The 20,834-nt window shown below is 42.3% G+C and overlaps 1 protein-coding gene across 3 annotated transcripts in view; it reads right to left on the bottom strand.

Annotated features, from left to right (window-relative positions):
- The window catches only part of DDX47 (DEAD-box helicase 47), a 612,119-nt gene that overhangs the window by 478,445 nt on the left and 112,840 nt on the right, over positions 1-20,834 (bottom strand). The window lies entirely within an intron of this gene.

Below are 20,834 nucleotides of genomic sequence, written 5' to 3'. Positions count from 1 at the left end.
TAGGCAACTTCCTTGGTGATTGGACACAGACAAAAGGGGTTTATAACAATATTTGTTTGCCCAAGGGACACATCAAGACATAGGATGTGCCTTTCCTACTGAATTGATTGCATGAAAACATAATTTAAAACATGTCAATTGAAATATAATGCCTACCCTTGTGTGAATCTATGTTGAAATCAAATCAGTTATAATAAACCACTTAACCTCCAGAAGGTTTCATCCCCTGACCAGAGCATTTTTTTTTTCAATTTGGCACAGCGCTACTTTAACCACTTACAGACTGGACCATTTTGCTGGTCAAAGACCAGACCACTTTTTGCGATTCGGCACTGTGTTGCTTTAACTGACAATTGTGTGGTCGTGCAACGTGGCTCCCAAACAAAATTGATGTCCTTTTTTTCCCACAAATAGAGCTTTCTTTTGGTGGTATTTGATCACCCCTGCAGTTTTAATTTTTTGCGCTATAAACAAAAATATAAAACATTTTGTTTCCCTCAGTTAGAGCCGATAGGTATTCTTCTACATTTTTTTTTTTTTTTTTTTTAACAAAAATAGCGCAATAAGCAATTGATTCGTTTGCGCAAAAGTTAGAGCGTTTACAAAATAGGGATATTTTTATGGCATTTTTATTAATTTTTTATAATTTTTTTTTACTAGTAATGGCGGCGATCAGCGATTTTTATTGTGACTGCGACATTATGGCGGACAAAATCGGACATTGACACATTTTTGGGACCATTGTCAGTTATACAGCAATCACTGCTAAATAAATGCAGTGAGTCCTGTGTAAATGGCACTGGCAGTGAAGGGGGTTAACCAGTGGGTGGCAGTGTAGGGGTTAAGTGTTCCTAGGGGTGTTTTACTAACTTCGGGGGGTTGGGCTTTCATTTAGTGAACACTGATCTCGGCTTCAATCACATGGAGTAGAGATCAGCGTCACTAGTTGCTAAACAGAATGGAGAAATGCTGTTTACAACGGCATTTCTCCATTCAGCCGTCCCGTGAGATGATTGCGGGTATGCCCACGGCGATCGAGTCCGCGGGAACCACGACCGGACTCACGGGGGTCCCGGCCGGTGGCACACTCGCGATGGCAGGGCGGCACTGAAGATTGGACGTACCTGTACGCCAATATGCCTGCCTGTGCCATTCTGCCGACGTACATCAGCATGCGCTGGTCGGGAACCGGTTAATTGGTAATTGCACGGTCATGCAGCACTGTACCCAAGCAAAATGTATGTTTTCTTTTTCACACAAATAAAGCTCTCTCTAGCACACATACTTATTGCTTTGCGCAAACGTTATTTCATCTATAAACTATGGTATACAGCATCTCACAAAAGTGAGTACACCCCTCACATTTTTGTAAATATTTCATTATATCTTTTCATGTGACAACACTTAAGAAATGACACTTTGCTACAATGAAAAGTAGTGAGTGTACAGCTTGTATAACAGTGTTAATTTGCTGTCCCCTCAAAACATAACCACATTATTGTCCAAACTACAGGCAACAAAGAGAGTAAACCGCCAAGTAAAAATATCCAAATTGGGCCAAAACGTGTCAATATTGTGTGGCCACCATTTTACAGTACTGCCTTAACCCTCTTGGGCATAGAATTCACCAGAATGTCACAGGTTGCCACTGGAGTCCTCTTCCACTCATCCATGACATCACAGAGCTGGTGGATTTTAGAGACCTTACGCTCCTCAACCTTCCGTTTGAGGATGCCCCACAGATGCTCAAAAGAGATTAGGTCTGAAGACATGCTTGGCCAGACCATTACCTTTACCCTCAGCTTATTTCGCAAGGTAGCAGTCATCTTGGAGGTGTGTTTGGGATTGTTATGTTGGAAAAATGCCCCAAAGCCAAGTCTCCGAAGGGAGGGGATTATGCTCTGCTTCAGTATGTCACAGTACATGTTGGCATTCATGGTTCCCTCAATTAATTGTAGCTCCTAACCCCCGAACCATGAAACGCCTACCACCGACTGTAGGCAAGACGCACTTGTCTTTTTACTTGTCACCTGGTTACTGCCACACACGCTTCAGACCATCTGAACCAAAATGAGTTCATCTTAGCCTCAGACATCTGCTTGTTTTCAGCAAACTGTTTGCAGGCTCTCTTGTGCATCATCTTTAGAAGAGGCTTCCTTCTGGGACGACAGCCATGCCGACCAATTTGATATAGTGTGTGGTGTATGGTCTGAGCACTGACAGACTAAACCCCCCCCCCCCCCCCCCCACCTCTTCAACCTCTGCAGCAATGATGGCAGCACTCATACATCTATTTCCCTAAATAAAACCTCTGGATATAGAGGATATTACGAAATAGTCACACTATACCCACCCATATCCGCAATTACCACATACAGGAGGTACACATAATACAAAAAGGTACAATTCCGTTTTTGCATTATGACATATTTAATCAGCTTGAGATATTCTCTTAAAATAAGATGGAGCTCCGCTTTAAGTGTAGACAAATACTAAGGGGGTAGCTATGGCGCTCACCTGCTGTTAATTATACCTAGTATCTGCAGGGGACTCACCTGCTATTAATTGTACTTAGTCCCTCCAGGGATCCATTTAAAATCAAACAGTGTAACTAAAGTGAATGCTGGTATCCAAATTACATAGTAATTTTACACACAAATAAAAATTTAAATATAAAAATGAAAATAAAATTAAAATGCCACATGTGCAATATATATATATAAAACTGATGACAATATGAAACGTGCATGAAAGTGTTATAGAAATCCTGGTTTACATTATCACAAAAATGCTATGTATTAGTGCAAAAACTTCAATACACTTTCTACAATGTTAGAAATTGCATATGTGCATTTATGCAAATCACATAATGAAAAAAAGTGCCAAGTGCTTATAAAGGTGCCACAATTTCAATATATGCTGTAAAAAGTGCTTCTATAAGTGCCGCAATATGTAGATACAGTACTTTACACTTTGTAAGGTCGCTAAATAGAAGAATGCAAATATAACTTAATACACAAGTCCAACAGCAGAAAATTCATGTCAGAAGGTCCCTTTGGAACAAAAGTGACAGTGTGCTTCAGTGCTTAGTGGGTTCCTGGATTGCACCCGGTGCGATTTCCGTGCATAAAGACAATATTCTGCACTCACCAGCTCCCCTGCCCCTTAAGGGGTTAATGGGCCTCCACAGTGTGAGCCCCTGTGTCGCTATATAGAGCTGTTCCGGTTACCATTCAGTGATTTTTTCCTTATTAAAAATAGAAGGAAGCATAGTGTAATCCAGTTTAGAAACCACAATTTTATTATGTGCATGAAATGCTACTCACAAAAATGAAGAATATAACAGCGCCTCAGTGTGTATGCCGATCACAGCATTTGAATTCACCGCCGCTGCCGTTGTGAGAATGTACACCTTAGGCCACGCCCTACGCGTTTCGTCATTGGACGCCATCTGGAGCGGCCATCTTGGTGCTCCACTCTCTTATTATAGGGTGTACTATTTATACGGCGCATGAACGCCATTTTACTTGCTTGAATGAGGTGTCGAATAGACACATCTGTTTGTTTAGGGCTAAAGTCCATGTGGCGCTTGCGCAAAACCAGACTTTTTTCTTTTTTCCTTTCCATTGAGAATAGCAGACACAGACAGCGGTTGTGTCATTAGTCTAAAAATGAGCGGCTTCAAATTTTAAGTGTGCGACAGTGGTGAAGACCAAGTTGCAATGTAAATAAAACAATTATACAATAGAATTAAAATTAGAAACCCCATTATTAATCTGCTTTCTATCTGGATGAAAATTATAAAAAAATAAATATAAAATAAAAGTGAAAATAATAAAAATAAATATAAAAATAAAAATGGGCGCAATTAAATAATGTCCTTTGTATAAAAAAACTACAAAAAGCAAAAAATACATAATGATTAAAAACAGATGAATGAAATAAGATTAAATATTAAAATATAATGTTGGACCCCTATGGGGAAATATATGTATGCATAAAAATATCCTTTACTAGATGAGAGTGCCCCCTAGTATAAATAAGTGAAAATGCCTTGTACCTGAATCAAGTATATATTCCTATATAGGCAGGGTTGTGGAAATATACCACTAATCAAATACTCTCAGGTTACAAATATTTATTTCTTATGTATGAAGGGGAACATCGAAGGAATTTTTTTAAAAGCCAATCAATATCTTATTGTTAATGTACATATTCCTATTGTTACTACTTTATACTTTATTTTTATTCTTATAATCATACCTTTATCTTGTGCACCTACACGTTTGTCTGCAATTGTAACTTAATTTTATATATTCAGAATATGCAACACAAGGCATATGAAAAATAGGTGCAAAAATATGGACTGAGATGAAAATTCATAAAATACAAATTAGGAGTAATATGTTTAAATCGCTAAAGTAGTGTATAATTAAAAATGTCGGAGTTGTTTATAGTATGATTTTTATAATTATTTGTATCCTGTTTTTTAGATAATCATGCCCCATTGATGTAATATACTACATTCGACCTGGTTGAATACAATTTCCTTCGATCCTACCAAAAATGGAAAAAAAAAAAAATAGGAAAAAAGATTTAGAAAGAAGGGGGGGGGGGGGGGGGGATTTACCAAAATAGGAAGGAGGGAATTTGTTAGAAAAACGAGTAGTTGGTTAAGAAACAGTTTAGGTCCAGGTCTATATTTAGGCCTGCCGGTTGTAGCGTATCCAAGAGGAATATCTATTTTGTCTCATTTTGTGAGACTTCCAATGTCCCTTTATTTTGTCAATGCCGTAGAATGTCATAAGATTAGGGACTACCACAACCGAGACCCCAATGTGTCTGGAGACACCGATTATGATATCCTTTATTGATATTTTTTATGTGTTACCTAATTCTTATGTACAATTGTCGCGTGGTCCTGCCGATATATTGTTTTCGGCACGGACACTCAATTACGTAAGTGACATGAGTACTGCTACATGTAATGAGCTCGTTGATTTTATATTCCTTGCCATTTGAAGAGGATACAAACTTAATTCTTTTCTTCCGAGTGGTTTTTAAGCTGGTTTTGCAAGGGGGGCATCTTCCACATTTAAAAAAACCTTTCAGGTTTTCAAAGATTTTTATGTTTTTTGGCGGATCTATAGTATTCTTTGCTAGTCTATTTCTCAGTGTGGGAGCTTTCCTGTATCTAAACAATAGCTTTTTGGGCAATAAAGTTTTGAATGTTTCGTCTGTGTGTAGAATGGGCCAATGCTTTCTAAAGATCTCTTCTAACCCTTTATATTGTCGGTTATATCCCATCAGGAATGCCGTTTCCATCTTTTTATTATTACTTCTTCGATTCCTTTTGGGTACGTCATCAATTAGCTTATCCCTTTTCATTTGGCGTACTTTTCCTTTAAGGTCACAACTCTTTTTTCTTATATCCTTTGGAGACAAATCTGTCTATAATTTGATCAGCCTGTTTCTCATATTCAATCTGGTTGCTGCCATTCCGGTATATCCGCATCAATTGGCCCTTGGGAATGTTATTTATCCATTTTGGATGGTGACAGCTGGTTATAGGGATATACCCATTTCGGTCAGTGGCTTTGAAATACGTCCTTGAGCCTATCTGACCACTTTCTTTGAAAATCTGTAAATCCAGATAGTCAATACTTTGAGTATTCCAGCTTCCAGTGAAGGAAATGCCATATGCATTCTGACTGATCTCATTGTTTAATTCTTCAACGGAACCTCTCCATATGATGATATCGTCTACATACCTGCGGTACATCTTTAAGTGTTGTCTTGGAACACTATAGATCTGTTCCTCTTCCCATCTATTGAGGAAAAGGTTTGCTACACTGGGAACATACTTTGCTCCCAAGGCTACTCCTTTAGTTTGAATGTAGTACGTACCCTGGTACCAAAAGTAGTTATGTGACATTGCCAATTCCAATCCTACTATAAAGCTAATTTGTTCTCGTTTGAGATCCGTTAATCTTTGCAACGCCCATTCTGTGCTACTCAATGCATGTTCCTGTTTAATGTTGGTATACAGCGAATTGACGTCAATCGTAACAAGTATATCCTCCTCTGCTAAGTTGATACTTTTTAGTTCATTGAGTAGCTGGTTACCATCCTTTAAATACGATTTGCCTTCTGACACTAGAGGTTGTAAAAGGCCAAATCGATATATTCACCTAATCTTGAAAACAAAGACTCAATACCACTGATTATAGGTCTGCCTGGAGGTTTTTTTTCATCTTTATGTACTTTTGCCACATAATAGATCACAGGAGTTTTTGCTGCCTTCGGAGTTCAAGTATTTTGCTTCCTTTTTATTTAATATTCCCTTGCTTTCTCCCTTTTTGACAAATTTCTTGAGTCGCTTTTCATATTCTCTTTCTTTGGGTTGTTCTTTAACTTTTTGTATGTATCCATCTCAGCCAATAGTTTATCCATTTCCTTTTTGTAATCTTTTAGTATCACTAAGCCTCCTCCCTTGTCCGCCGGACGTATTACTATATTCTTTTTCTTCTACAATTGTTTGATGGTTTTCCACAAACCCCTTTGTTTTCTGGATCTTCATTTCTTTCAGTTCTTTTTCAACCAATTTCTTGAACACCGTAATGCTATCATTTTGTTGCACATTAGGGTTAAAAGTAGAATTGTTTTTGAGATTAGAGTGTATATAAAGACTGTTTTGACCCGGGTTTACGTAACCATTGTTCCCATCATTTCCCTGTTTGTTCTTTTTTGGCAAAATTATTTTTAATATTTAACTTTCTTATAAATTTCTGTAGGTCTATATAGGCCTCAAACTTGTCAAGTTGTTTGTCTGGGGCACGTTTGAGGCCTAAATCTAAAACTTTTAGTTCTTAGTCATCGAAAATGGCCGTGGTTAAATTGTATATTACCTGGCCTATTGTTCCCTTCTTTTTCTTGTTTCCTCCCCTCTGTCCTCTATTTTGTTTCTTTGTTCTCTTCTCAGGGTGCGGTACGTGTAATCTTTTCTCTCCTCCCATCTGGGGTCTGAACGATCGCCATAGTTCCCTCTCATGTTTCCCTGTTGGGTGCATATGTGTATTAACTTATATTTGCATTCTTCTATTTAGCGACTTTACAAAGTGTAAAGTACTGTATCTACATATTGCAGCACTTATAGAAGCACTTTTTACAGCATATATTGAAATTGTGGCACCTTTATAAGCACTTAGCACTTTTTTTCATTATGTGATTTGCATAAATGCACATATGCACTAACATTGTAGAAAGTGTATTGAAGTTTTTGCACTAATACATAGCATTTTTGTGATAATAATGTAAACCAGGATTTCTATAACACTTTCATGCATGTTTCATATTGTCATCATACTATTAAGTAATTTGGATACAAGCATTCACTTTAGTTACACTGTTTGATTTTAAATACATCCCTGGAGGGACTAGGAACAATTAATAGCAGGTGAGTCCCCTGCAGATACTAGGTATAATTAACAGCAGGTGAGCACCGTAGTTACTCCCTTAGTATTTGTCTACGCCTTTTCAACCTTCCGGGTTGAATATGGTAGTGGCAGCCTCTCCTCTCATCACCAATCCTTTTGTTTATACGTTTTTCCACATTTTGGTTTCACTTTTTGTATGGTCTTTTTGATCTCAAAATTTTTTTTCTTCAATAATTTAGTGTCCATAGTGCACCTTAACCCCCCTTTTCTATTCTGCTTTAAGTGTGGACGGTTTACAGGTTTATCGGAGGCATGGTCTGTGGAGCTTGCTCCCCTCCTCCCATCACTCAGCACTGTGCGTGGCCATTGGTGATGGCATTCGCTGCATGTGGGAGAATTCTGACATCTGACCCCATTCCTGCTCCTGTCTGCTGTCACTGTGCAGTGCCATGTGATTCTCTATCTCTGAGTACCACTGCCCAGTGCCTCTATACAACCGGAATGTGCTTTGTAGAAGGTAAATGAAGTCGGGTAATCTTTCCAGCATCACTTGCACACTGATAACTCATTACTCCTGGCACTTTTCTTCCTTCTCATTGCTTGTCCAGCTCTCACTACACTCGCATCCCCCCTACCCCCCTTCATCCTCAGCATTTCCAGGTCCACAATCTTTTCATCTACCAGTCTTAACCTTCTGCATGCTCTAGTCTGCAACTGTCTCAACCTCAGAAAACTGCCAGCATTCCATTCATTCCGCCAGACTATTTTTTTCTTTACTTCACTGCAAAGACATAAATACAGTGGTCGCCATTGCGACCCAGCCTGAGAGGAGGGGTGGCATACAGAGGAACCAATGCCTTCCATGTTTTTCCTGCAGCCACTGAATGCCTGCAGGAGGGAGGAGGAGAAAAAGTAGGCATTCAGCAGCTGCAGGAAGAACATGGAGGGCATTGGTTTATTGGTAGGGTGCCCCTCTCCAGCTTTTTTTCTGCTGCCGTGGGCCCCTCAGCTCTCTCCTGGCCCTTCTGTGATCCGGTGTCCCTTTCTTCGACGGTTCATAGGAGTAATGGACTACTGGAGGTCGCCCGCCCATGGTGTTTGGGGGGGGGGGGGGGGACACGGTTGTGCTCAGAACGAGCGTTCCATGCCAGGCCTCGGCATGGCGGAGTCAAATCCCGGACGGCGAGTGAAACCTGTTCCGGTGGGCAGAGACTTCTGGCAGGGCATAGCAGCGATTAGTTCCGGCTGCTGGAATGCAGGAGGAAGGGGGCAGGTTCTCTGGCCCGGGACTTCCTTTTGTTTGGTACATGGAGGACACCATTCAAAAGCACATAGGCAGTGGCTGCAACATTTGTTATGGAGGAAATATCGTCAGCAGCAATGGCAGATGCAGGCGCCCAGGTTCCCGGCCAGTCCCAGGTAGGAGGAGAGAAACAGTGGTGCCTCTTTACTTGTATATCACTGGGTGTTTTTTTTTTTTTATTTAAACAAAAACCTGCTTTGGTGTAAATGTTCCATTAGCAGTTCAGCAAGGAGTGAGACTCTGGGCACTTAGGGTGTTAGCTGTGGGTGCTATCCATTCTTTTTAGAGGCTATAGCTAAAGAAGGACCTTGGGGTTCTTTTGTGTTTGTTTCAAAAAGCTACTGCCAGGTCAGAACATCAGGGGAAAAAATGCCCCCCATGCAAAAATCCTTTAAGGGACTCTAGGCCCAAACCCCTGTGCAGATCCTGCATTGCGGATTTAGTAAAAAAAGAGTCCTCACAGGAGTGCAAGGAGCTCTTATATTCTTTAAAGAAAAAAAAAAAAGCAGAGGCCCTAGGGACAATGTGTTCCCTTGTGAAAAAAGCATGGCCAGAGTTCCAGCCAAAAATAGAGTTCTCAGTCCAGTCTCCCTCCATCCACTTCCATACAGTGGGGAAGAAAGGGAAAGCAAGGAAGAGGAAGAGGCAGAGGCCAGATCATCTAGATACAAAAACTCTCACTTGAGGAGGTGGATGATCTACTCAAGGCAATTTATACTACCCTGGAGATCCAGGAAGAAAAAAACCCAGCTGTCGGTACACGACAAGATGTATCAGGGGCTGGAGGAAATTAAACACAGTCTTCCCTGTGCATAAAGTTTTAAACAGACACTATTAAAAAGGAGTGGAAGGATCCAGAAAAAGGCAGTTCTTCTCTAAAGCCCTTAAAAGGAGGTTTCCCTTTGAGGAAAATTAGGAATGTGTGTGGAATAAAAAAAAAAAAAAAAAAAACACAACAAGAATAGATGCTGCCTTTTCAAAAGTGTCTAGGAAGACCGATTTAGCCTTTGAGGATATGGGGATTCTCAAAGATGCGATGAACAAGAGGGCAGATGGGCTACTAAAGAAAGCCTGGGATTCATCTTTAGCCAATCTGAAACCCGCAACGGCAGCTAAAGTTGTAGCTAGGAATTTGGGAGTGTTGGCTAGACCAACTTAAGAGTCATGTGGTAGCACCTCCAGAAAAGATATATTGGAGTCCTTCCCTACATTGCTAAAGGCCAAATATATGGCAGATGCATCTGCAGAGTCTAGCAGGATATCTGCCAGCTCCTCAGCACTCGATAACTCAGCGAGAAGAGCCCTCTGGCTAAAGACTTGGTCAGGGGATTCGGCTTCTAAAGTAAAACTGTGCAGCATTTCCCTTTTCAGGGGACCTGATGTTCGGGCCAGAACTGGAGGCCATCCTTGACAGGACAGCAGACAAAAAGAAAGCTTTTCCACAGAAAAAGAAAGAAAGTGGTGAAGCTGAGGAAGATTTTTTGTCCTTTGACAAACAGATAAGGAAAAAGACCAGACAAAGAAAAGACCCTGGAATCCTCAGAGAGGAAGAGACAGGGTACTGTTAAGAAACCCCGAGTTATCCCCTAAAAAAAACAAATCACCATCTCCCAGTAGGCGGGAGGCTTCAGGATTTCTTGCCAGTTTGGGAAGAAACTACAAGAAGTCCATTTGTTCTGGGGTTAATCAAACAGGGTTATCATCTAGAATTTTCACAAAGTCCCCCAAGTCGGTTTTACATCACAAACCTGCCAAGGGATCAGGAGAAGGCTCTGGCTATGAAATCTCTTCTACAAGAGCTGATACAACAGAAAGTCATCTCCCAGGTTCCAAAAGGTCAAGAGGGGAAAGTGTTTTACTCCCATATTTTTCTGGTCAAAAAAAACATCCGGAAAGTTCAGCAGATTCTCAATTTGAAAGCTCTGAATCGATCCATAAAATACAAAAAAAAAAAAAAACTCAGGATGGATACAATTTTCTCGGTGAGGAAGTTACTGACTCCCAAGTGTTACATGGCTTCCATAGACTTGAAAGATGCCTATCTCCATATTCCAATAGCATTCCCCATCACAAAGTTTCCTGCATCTTGCAGTCAATCTGGGGGAAGGAGGTTTGGCATCAGCAGTTGCGAGCTCTGCCATTCGGCCTTTCCTCCTCTCCCAGGGTATTCACAAAGGAGATGGCAGAAGCCTTGGAGCCCCTGAGGCTGAATGGGATGCCAATAGTGCCCTATTTGGACGACCTGCTACTGGTTGCCGACTCAAGCGCTCAAGTAGAAGTCAATCTTCAAATAACTCAAGCACATCTGAAGAGTTTGGGTTGGCTTCTCAAACTTCAAAAGTCAAACCTAATACCATCTCGAAGGGTAAGGTTTCTGGGGTATGAAGTAGATTCATAAGAATAGAGAATAATTTCTGCCCCAGGAGAAAATAGAGAAGATGCAGTTAGTTCTGAAAGCACTTCAATTCAACTCAGATTTCCGCAAGACAAGCCATGTTGGTTCTGTGCCGGTTGACAGCGGCAATTCCCTTGTTACAGTGGGCCAGGTTCCATGCGCGTCCACTGCAGGCGGATATTTTGAGGAATTGGTCATACCAGGAACCTCTGGAGAAGAAGTTCTTCATAAGGGCAAGAGCAAAAAGATCGCTCTGGTGGTGGAGAAACCAAACAAACATCTCAAAAGGGCTTCTTTGGTCCTTCGCCGGTAAACAGAAGTCTGACCACAGATGCCAGCGCATAGGGCTGGGGAGCCCACCTAGAAGAACAAACGGTTCAGGGGGTTTGGTCCAAACCAGAGGCAAGAAGGTTGAATTAGAGAGAGTTGTAGGCTATTCACCTAAGCCTTCTCTCCTTCCAGGAAGTTCTAGTGAAACAGCATGTCCAAATATTACCGGACAATATGCAAGGGGGCACAAAAAGCAGAATCTTGATTGAGCTAGCTGACCAAATCCTGAGATGGGCAGAGGACAAGTTGGCCTCTCTATCTGCAGTCCATTTGAAGGGGGACAGAAAACACCTTGGCAGATTCTCAGCAGGAGAGAAATAAGGGAAGTCGAGTGGTCTCTAAATCAGGAATTATTCAAGACGATCTCCAGGAGATGGGGTCCCCCTCAGGTGGACCTCTTTGCAAAACAAGAAAATGCAAAAGTACCAGACTTCTCCCTTCAGAGGCAGGATCAAGCTCTCGGAATAGATGCATTGGCCCACAAGTGGGACTTCCAGCTGTCTTACGCTTTTCAGCTGATTCCAAGGGTGTTAGCCAAATTCAGGATGGAATCCACAGTACTAAATCTTAATAGCTCCTTATTGGCCCAAAAAGACCATGGTTTTCAATCTTGATGAACCTCTCAGTGAAACCTCCTTGGAAGTTGCAAAACCGGACAGATCTGCTGAGTCAGGGCCAGATCCTCAATTAAGATCCAGCTTAAATCAATTGAACAGCCTGGTTTCTGAAGAACAGATCTTAAGACAGAAGGGCTTATCAGAGAAACGTATTACTACCCTTCTTGCAAGTAGGAAAAAAGTGACAAGAGACATTTATTTTAAAGTCTGGAAGGTGTATAATACCTGGTGTTCCAGAAAAAAAAAAAATTTGCCTAGTACAATTTCGGTTTTGGAATTTCTTCAAGGATTGGAGAAGGGGTTAGCAGCAATTACGCAGGTAGCTGCTTTATCAGTTTTTTTGGAAAGGACCCTGTCAAGGGAACCTTTAATAATCAGATTTTTTAGGGCTACGGCTAAAGTAAAACCTAGACCTATTGTTAGTTGTCCCAAATGGGATTTATCTTTAGCTCTTCGGGGACTGACAAAGACTCCGTTTGAACCTATAGAAGGATCATCGTTAAAGTTTTTGACACTCAAAACTGTTTTGTTATGCCGCGTACACACGATCAAACAATCGGGTGGAAAAGTCCGGCAAACTCAAGTCCGCCGGACAATTCCCCCGTGTGTAGCCTCCGGCATACTTTTTTGACCCGAAAGTACGGCGGACTTAGAAAGTAGTTGTGCACTCCAATCTTCCCGCCGAACTAGCATTTCGGCGGACAAACCGGCCGTGGGTATGCCAGTCCGCCGTACTTTTGAAATGAACGGACTTTTCCCACCCATTGAAAAGTCCGCTCATTTCGAGCGGGTCTCCAGGTAGGCGGGGCCCGCGAAGGAGACGTTGTTGGCCCCGCCACCTGGTCTGGACTTAAAGGGGAACCCCAACGCAAAAAAAAAAAAAAAAATCGGCGTTGGGGCTCCCCCCAGGTCCACATCAGACCCTTGTCCAAGTACGCTACCCGGCCGGCCAGGAAAGGGGGGGGACGAGCGAGCGCGCACCCCCAAGCACCTTGTCCCTCCTGAGCCATACCAGGCCGCGTGCCCTCAACATGGGGGGTGCCTTGGGGAAGGGGGGCCGCGCGGCCCCCCAACCCCAAAGCACCTTGTCCCCATGTTGATGACGACAAGGGCCTCTTCCCGACAACGCTGGACGTTGGTTGTCGGGGTCTGCGGGCGGGGGGGCTTATCGGAATGCAGGAGCTTTCTTTAATAAGGGGGCCCCCAGATCCAGGCACCCCACCCTATGTGAATGAGTATGGGGTACAATGTACCCCTACCCATTCACCTGTGAAAAAAAAAAAGTACAAAAAAAAAAACACAACAGGGTAAAAATAGTTTATTGCACAGCTCCGGGGGTCTTCTCGCCGGACTGCTCCGCTATCTACTGCTGGCTCTTTTGCTAGCGGAGGAGCACGGCTTTTTTCTTCCTCGCCGCCGCCCTCTTCTTCCGACTTCGGGGGTCTTGTCCCGCTCTTAGGTTCTTCTGCCAGGACACCGCTCCTTCTTATAGCTCTTTTACAGGCGGCAGCCCGGTCTTCTGTCGCCGCTGCTGCTGCCGCCGCCGCCTTCTGTTCTTCTCTTCAGATGTTGACTCGTCGTTCCCTCCGCTCACAATGACTGGGGACCGGGCGCGCAGCGACCTATATAGGGACATGACTGGATGATGTCCCCGCCCATTATGGTGTAACAGTCCCAGAGGATGGAATATTTTATATCGTAACACAAAATGCGGGAAAAAGACAATTTTTATTTTTTTTTCCTTTGCACAAAGTTGTAACTAAATGATATATTGCTCAAAGATGCCATGGGCATGAAAATACATTGTTTCTTCTCCCGAGTACAGGGATACCACATGTGTCAGACTTTTTGGGAACCTAGCCACGTACGGGACTCCTAAATCCAAGCACCACCTTCAGGCTAAAGGTTAACATTTTTGATTTCACTTTTCACTGTTTATCACAGTAAGTAGACATCCAAAAGCCATTTGCTGAGAGGTATGGTGAATATTTTGCAGACCTCACTTTGTCACAAAATTATGAAAATTTTGAAAAACAAATGAGAGCTGCAAAATCCTCACAGTAAATAACTTGGGGTGTCTACACTCCAAAATGGGCTCATTTGGGGGGAGGGGGGGGTTGGGTGCTATCTTGGCATTTTATGGCCTTCGAAACTGATAGGTAGTGAGGAGTGAAATCAAAACTTTACGCCCTTAGAAATCCTGAAGGTGGTGCTTGGTTTTCGGGGCCCCATACGTGGCTAGGCTCCCAAAAAGTCCCACACATCTGGTATCCCCATACTCAGGAGAAGCAGCTAAATGTATTTTGGGGTGCAATTCCACATATAACCATGACATGTGTGAGCAATATATCATTTAGTGACAACTTTTCATAAAAAAAAAAAATTTTTTGCCATTATTCAATCACTTGGGACAAAAAAAATAAAATTAAAAAAAAATACTCAATGGGCTCAACATGCCTCTCAGCAATTTCCTTGGGGTGTCTACTTTCCAAAATGGGGTCATTTGGAAGGGTTTGTACTGCCCTGCCATTTTAGCACCTGAGTAGCACCTGAAATGAGATAGGCAGTCAAACTAAAAGTTGTGTAAAAGTTGTGCAAATTGCAGAAAATGTACCCTAGTTTGTAGAAGCTATAACCTTTGCACAAACCAATTTACACTTATTGAGATTTTTCTTTACCAAAGACATGTGGCCGAATACATTTTGGCCTAAATGTATGACTAAAATTAAGTTTATTGGATTTTTTTTATATATAACAAAGTAGAAAATATTTTTTTCTTCAAAATTGCAAAATTCGTTTGGGTACAGCATTGCATGACTGTGCAATTAGCAGTTAAAGTGACGCAGTGCCAAATTGTAAAAAAAGTTCTCTGATCAGGAAGGGGGCAAATCCGGTAATTGGAGATGTCAAAAAAAAGAAAATAAAAAAGCAATGTTTATTACCAACATTGCTCAGCCCTGAAACACTAAAAAGAAGAAACATTCTTTATTTTTGTATATTTCCATTTCTTCATCTGCAGATCACAAGGGATGAACAAATGTTGCTCGGTTTAACCCCTTAGTAACTCAATTTAATCTAATCAGCCTCCCTATTCTCCTTCCTTTAATTATTATTTTCCTGCTTTTTTTTCCCCCCCTTTTGTTGACATCTATTTTATAAATGATAAAAAAAAATTTGCTTTGTTAGTCGATATTTTTACACATTTTAACCCATTTACACAGTTCACATTTAAAAAGTACTAGGAAAAAAAAAACTATTTGTAAATAACATTTGAATGCTTTTTAACATTGCTGACGTTAAAACAAAACAGTTGCGGTAGGTATCAGTAATTGGCATTGATGAGTACAAAAAAATAAAAAATATATATATTACACACACACATATCTATCTATCTATCTATATATCTATATATCTATCTATCTCTATATATATATATCTCTATCTATATACATCTATATATCTATATATCTTGTAAAAACAAAAAAGGTATCGGTGCATCCTACTAGCTGCCAACGAACACATTCTTCGCCAGGCTGGGAGAGGGGCAGCGGAGGGGGATCTGGTTACACAAAGAAAAGTTTGAATACCTTTGGCTGGGAAGTCGTGACCTACAGTTACACCAAAGCAATAAGAGAACTTGAGTTTACTGTATACAGTTGAATGATTTTCTATTGTTACTTATCTACCAGTTCCATCCAAGCAGAACTTGGAATTTTCTTAGTGGTTAACAAGTTAAGTTGTTGAAGGCAACCCTATGTTTTTTCATCTGATCTTTACTCTTTTTTTTCTTTTTGCTTCTGCAACCCCCACCCTTTTCCCTACTAGCTTGTGGGGTTAACCTCTGCAGGACTGGGGCCTTACCGACAGCCACATAGAAGAGGGGGTGATCTTACTCTTTGTTTAACAGTCTTACTTTCTATTTTAATATGCAACTGTTATGATTAACATGCAGGCGCAAAGGACTGCAACATAAATTAATCTCATCACCAAACCAGTACGCGTTACCTCAGGTACAACACAGGGTCTTTGCTTTTGTGACACTTGGGCACCGAGACCATGACCTAGACGTAGGGTGCAGGAGATGCCTTAACCTACATAACCTACTTATCTGCAGTTAAATGAGCACTGTCCATCTGCTTTCATGGAATATTAGAGGTGGTCAGAACCCCCTCAAACATAGCATGGTAACCACTATTCTTAAAAATATTCCCCCGCTATATATGCTTTTCAGGAGACCCATCTTGTGCCAGAGACTGTATTGTTTGAACTTCTCCTGGGTGGGATGGGCACACCATTCTACTCATACCTCCTATTCCAGGGGGGTGTGTGCAATGGTGCATCGCTCTGTGGATTTTAAAATGTTGGATAAATTGATAGATGAGGGGAGGTATGTGATCTTACCATGTAGAATTTAACAACTGAAATGTATACTTGCTGCCTTAATATACATCACGCCCTTTCAACTGAGGTATTAAGGGCACTGCTTATGTACCAGCTACACAGCACTGATGTACCCCTTATTATAGTGGGGGGACCTAAACTGTCATATGAATTCAGTTTTGGATAAACATCTGTCTCAGGCGACTTGCCGCACAATTGCCCAAACTGTCACCCAATTAACTGCAGGATTAACTGCGGGGAATTGTGCTACCTGGTCTCAGCCACTCAAAGGGCGCTCCTGGATTCCCCCATTAAATTGGAGGAACTACAAGAGGCGCTTAGCCTCTTCCCTAATTTGAAGGCCCCTGAGGATGACGGCCACCCAATGGAAAAATTCACAATACGGAGGACTGATCCTGCCGAGATAACTTAGGGTGCTTAACTCGGCTAGGAAATGTCAATGGCTGCCCGACTCAATGACTACAGCCAACATTGTCCTTATCCTAAAACCGGGTAAAGACCAATATCCCTCTGGCCGAGTGATATTAAAACCCTTGCCAAATATTTGGCCCTACAGCTTAATGGGGCTATCTCCTCTATCATCCACTCAGAACAGTCAGGCTTTATGCCCTAAAAGATCGGATAATGAAGGCGATAGAGAACTACCATCGTTGGATGCTCATAAGGCCTTCAAAAGTATAGAGTGTTAGTACCTATGGGTGGTCATGGGCAAATTTGGCTTTGACAAAGAATTTCTGCCTGGGGATCAACTCTTGTACTGTTCCCCGCAGGCGGACATTCAAGAGGAAGGGCACATCTCCTTGCCATTCCACCTACATAGAGGCACCCATCAAGGCTGCTCACTGTCCCCTCTCCTCTTTGACATCACCAGAGAGCCCATGGCAGCCCTGGTTAGAGCCAACCAGGGTATCTGAGGATTCCTATATGGCGAGATTAAAAAAACTAATGCTATATGCAGATGACACCATGCTAGTTCTGGGAGACTCAGCCAACTCCCAGAAGAGAGCCATGACAGATTGAGCACTTTGGGTTTTAGTCGGGTCTAGTAATCAACTGGACTAAATCCTGACTCCTGCTACTGGGCATAACTCTGGATAGCAGAGAGCAAACGATTCACAGGGTGCCAGTAACTACCGGTTTCAAATATATAGGGGTTCAGATCAGAGCCAAGAGACAAACTCCCTCAATCTGTCCCCATTACTAAATAGGATCCCTGATGGAGCCAAAATTTGGTCCCACCGTAAGATGTCCCTGGTAGGGAGGGTCACTAATAAAAATAATTTTTATGCCTCAGCTGCTATATATCTTACATAAAACACACCTATGGTGATTCCTCTTATGTTCTGAATCATTAACCATTTTCAGGGCCTTCATATGGCTAGCCGCCACGGATTAAAACTAGAAATACAGAAGTCCAAGGATGCAGGGGGGGGGGTCTTGCACTCCCTAACCCCTAGATTTATTACTTAGCGGCCAAGTTGCAGCATATTGCCCAGATCATGCAAGAGGACTCAAGAACAGGGGGAAGGGCATTCACATGCCAAACCCATTAGAGCCCTTATGTGCTATACCGCTGGAATTTCAGATGTACTCATGGGTATGGAGGCCTTGGCCTATGCTAAATCTAATACAAGATTCCCAACATAAGGCCTTAAGCACAAAGTGTGGAATAAGCTTAGACAGCTACAGGCAGTCAAGGACTTTACCAGCTGGCCTGATATGGGCCAACGGATACTATGAGGAGCTGCAGTCATTGGAGAGCAGGCCTCGGTGGAGGAGATGCCTGCGTCACATTTTTACAGCAAAAAGACTGATCCCTTTTCCTGCATTAAGTGAGTAATTTTGCCTTCCGCAATCAATGTTTTTCTAGTATAGCCAGCTGGAACATAAGTTTGCGTTGTGGACTAGCGGGGCCTCGTGGGTTCTCTTTCCGACCTCGGTATTCAACTATATGGCTGAGGTGACCCAATTTAAAGGCTTAATCTCCAGATGCTACTCCAGGATTCTTTATACCTAGAAGGGCTCACCTTAGAAGTGTCAAGCAAGCGGGAGAGGGATGTAGGAATATTTGAGTTAGAACAGTGGGAAGAAGCACTGCAGGCGGTACAAGTCTGCTCCCTTCATATAGCTCAATGCCTGTACCAGCTGTACATAAAACCCTTAGAGTACATTACACACCCACTAGATTGTTTAGGATGGGAGCGAGACCCAACTAATTGCCCTAGATGCCCAAGACAATGGAGATCTGATAAATCTGTTATGGAGGTGTCCCAAGCGCCAATTTCTCTGGACAGGAGTCCTAGCCACCATCAGAAGAGTCTTCCAGGTTATTATACTAACAGAATTGAAACAATTTCTTTTGTGGACCGTGGACAACATTCCTATAGATGACAATTCAAAACGGGCCATAGCTAGGGCCCTGTTTGAAGCCCGCAAGTTGATATTTAGACACTGGAAGGTGGCTGAACCTCCAACTTTGAAAGAATGGATTGCTCAGAAATACATCTTCCAACATAGGGGATGACTGGCAAAGTTCAACAAACTGTGGTCACCCTGGCTGAATACCTCGGGCCTATCCCCTATAGATCTTATACTGGATAGGCTGTTGAATTAAACAAAAATAAATATCGAGATAACTGTGGGTGCCTTTGGTAGGGGATAATAACTATTGCATAGTAGCATCCAGGATATTGAGATGTAATGCATACATTGGTATGCAGCCCGAAACATACAATGCAGGGTGGGGAATGGTGGTGGGTCACCATAATATACAGTATGTAATTGGAATGTATGAGAGAAGCTGATGTTCATTTGTGAGCTGTAAGATTTTTCTTTTTTGTTTTCTAAAACTTTTTTTTTTCCTATAAAAGAATGCAAGGGCTGATGCTTTGCCGCAACAATTTTCGTCCACTTCCAAGATGGAATTGATTCCTGTGATTGCTCCTGAAAGAATACTGGCTATGGTTTGCACCAGTCTCACATCTCCTTTGGGTGACAAAATTCTTTCCATTAAGATCCATGCTCCCCTTGAGAAACCTTGTGACCACTGCTTTGCCCTTGAGAGTCTACGTACTGCCGTGCTCCAGACTTACCATTCTCCTAAGGCTGCTGGCCACCCAGGGAAGAGTCAACTCTTTAGGGCCATTTCCCAACAATTCTGTTAGCCTCGTCTAGGTGCTGATGTAGCCACCTTTGTAGCTGCTTGTTCTGTGTGTGCTCAGCTTATGACATGACACCTTAAAATGGACTTCAAATAACCCATACCCAATGGAGAGCAGCCTTGGACCCAGCGGTCTATGGATTTCATTGTGGAGTTAACAAACACTCAGGGCAACACAGTTATAATTACGGTGGTTGACTGCTTCTTGAAAAAATATAGGTCTCATTGTATTTCACATCTAAGAAACTGGCTTCCATTTTTTGCATGGGAGATCTTTTGCTTACATGGGCTGCCCAAGGTAATCATCTCGGAGAGGCGTAGTCTTTATCTCAGTACTGGCGAAACTTGTGGATAGTTAGGCAAAGGAGAAAGAAGGCTCAATTTCCATCACCCAGTTTAATGGGGCTGCAGAACGAGCCAACCAGTCCTTAGAGCAGTTTCTATGTTGCTATATTTCTGATCATAACAACTGGTCAGTCCTCTTACCTTGGGCAGAGTTTGCTCACAATAGTACCATGAAATCTGCTTCCCGATTGTTCCCATTTATGACAAACTATAGTTTCCAACCGTTTATGTTGCCTGACTCATTTGCTCCTCAGAGCATTCCTGCACTAGAAGAGCATCTCCATGGTCTTCCTTCCACTTGGGTACAAGTCCTGGGGTCCTTTTGACATGACAATGATAGGTGTACACTTAATGCTGAATGCAGACGCCTGCCTGCGCCTTCCTTTCAGGTTGAGGGCAGGGTCTAGCTGTCAACTCGCAACCTCCTACTCAGTGTTCCCTCACTGAAGTTTGCACCTCGGTTTATTGGGTTTTTCCATATTCTCTGCAGGATTAACCCAGTGGCGTACGCTTCAAACCTTCCATCAACTATGCATATCTCAAATGTATTCCATAACTTAAAACCTTTTAGTCTGCAATGGCTTCATCGCGTCAGTTTTACGTCCTCACCAAATAAAGGTTCAGAACCCTGGAGGAGTATGAAATACAGTCCATTGTTGACTTTCATAGGTTTCATGAGCACATACAGCAACTGGTGCATTAGAAAGGGTACAGGACGGAAGAACGTTTTTGGGTCTCATCCTCAAAATGTACATGCCCTTGTCCTAATCCGTGCTTTCCATAGGCATTTTCCCCTCAAACCTAGTGGCCCTCCAAGGGGGAGGGATGGTCAAGGAGGGGGTACTGC

This window comes from Lithobates pipiens, unplaced genomic scaffold (assembly GCF_037356315.1).
Source record: "Lithobates pipiens isolate NorthernLeopardFrog02 unplaced genomic scaffold, aLitPip1_a1.2 Scaffold_23, whole genome shotgun sequence".
NCBI classification, from domain to species: domain Eukaryota; kingdom Metazoa; phylum Chordata; class Amphibia; order Anura; family Ranidae; genus Lithobates; species Lithobates pipiens.
The sequence above is the reverse complement of the archived record's forward strand: the minus strand, read 5'-3'. Positions and strand labels throughout refer to the sequence as shown.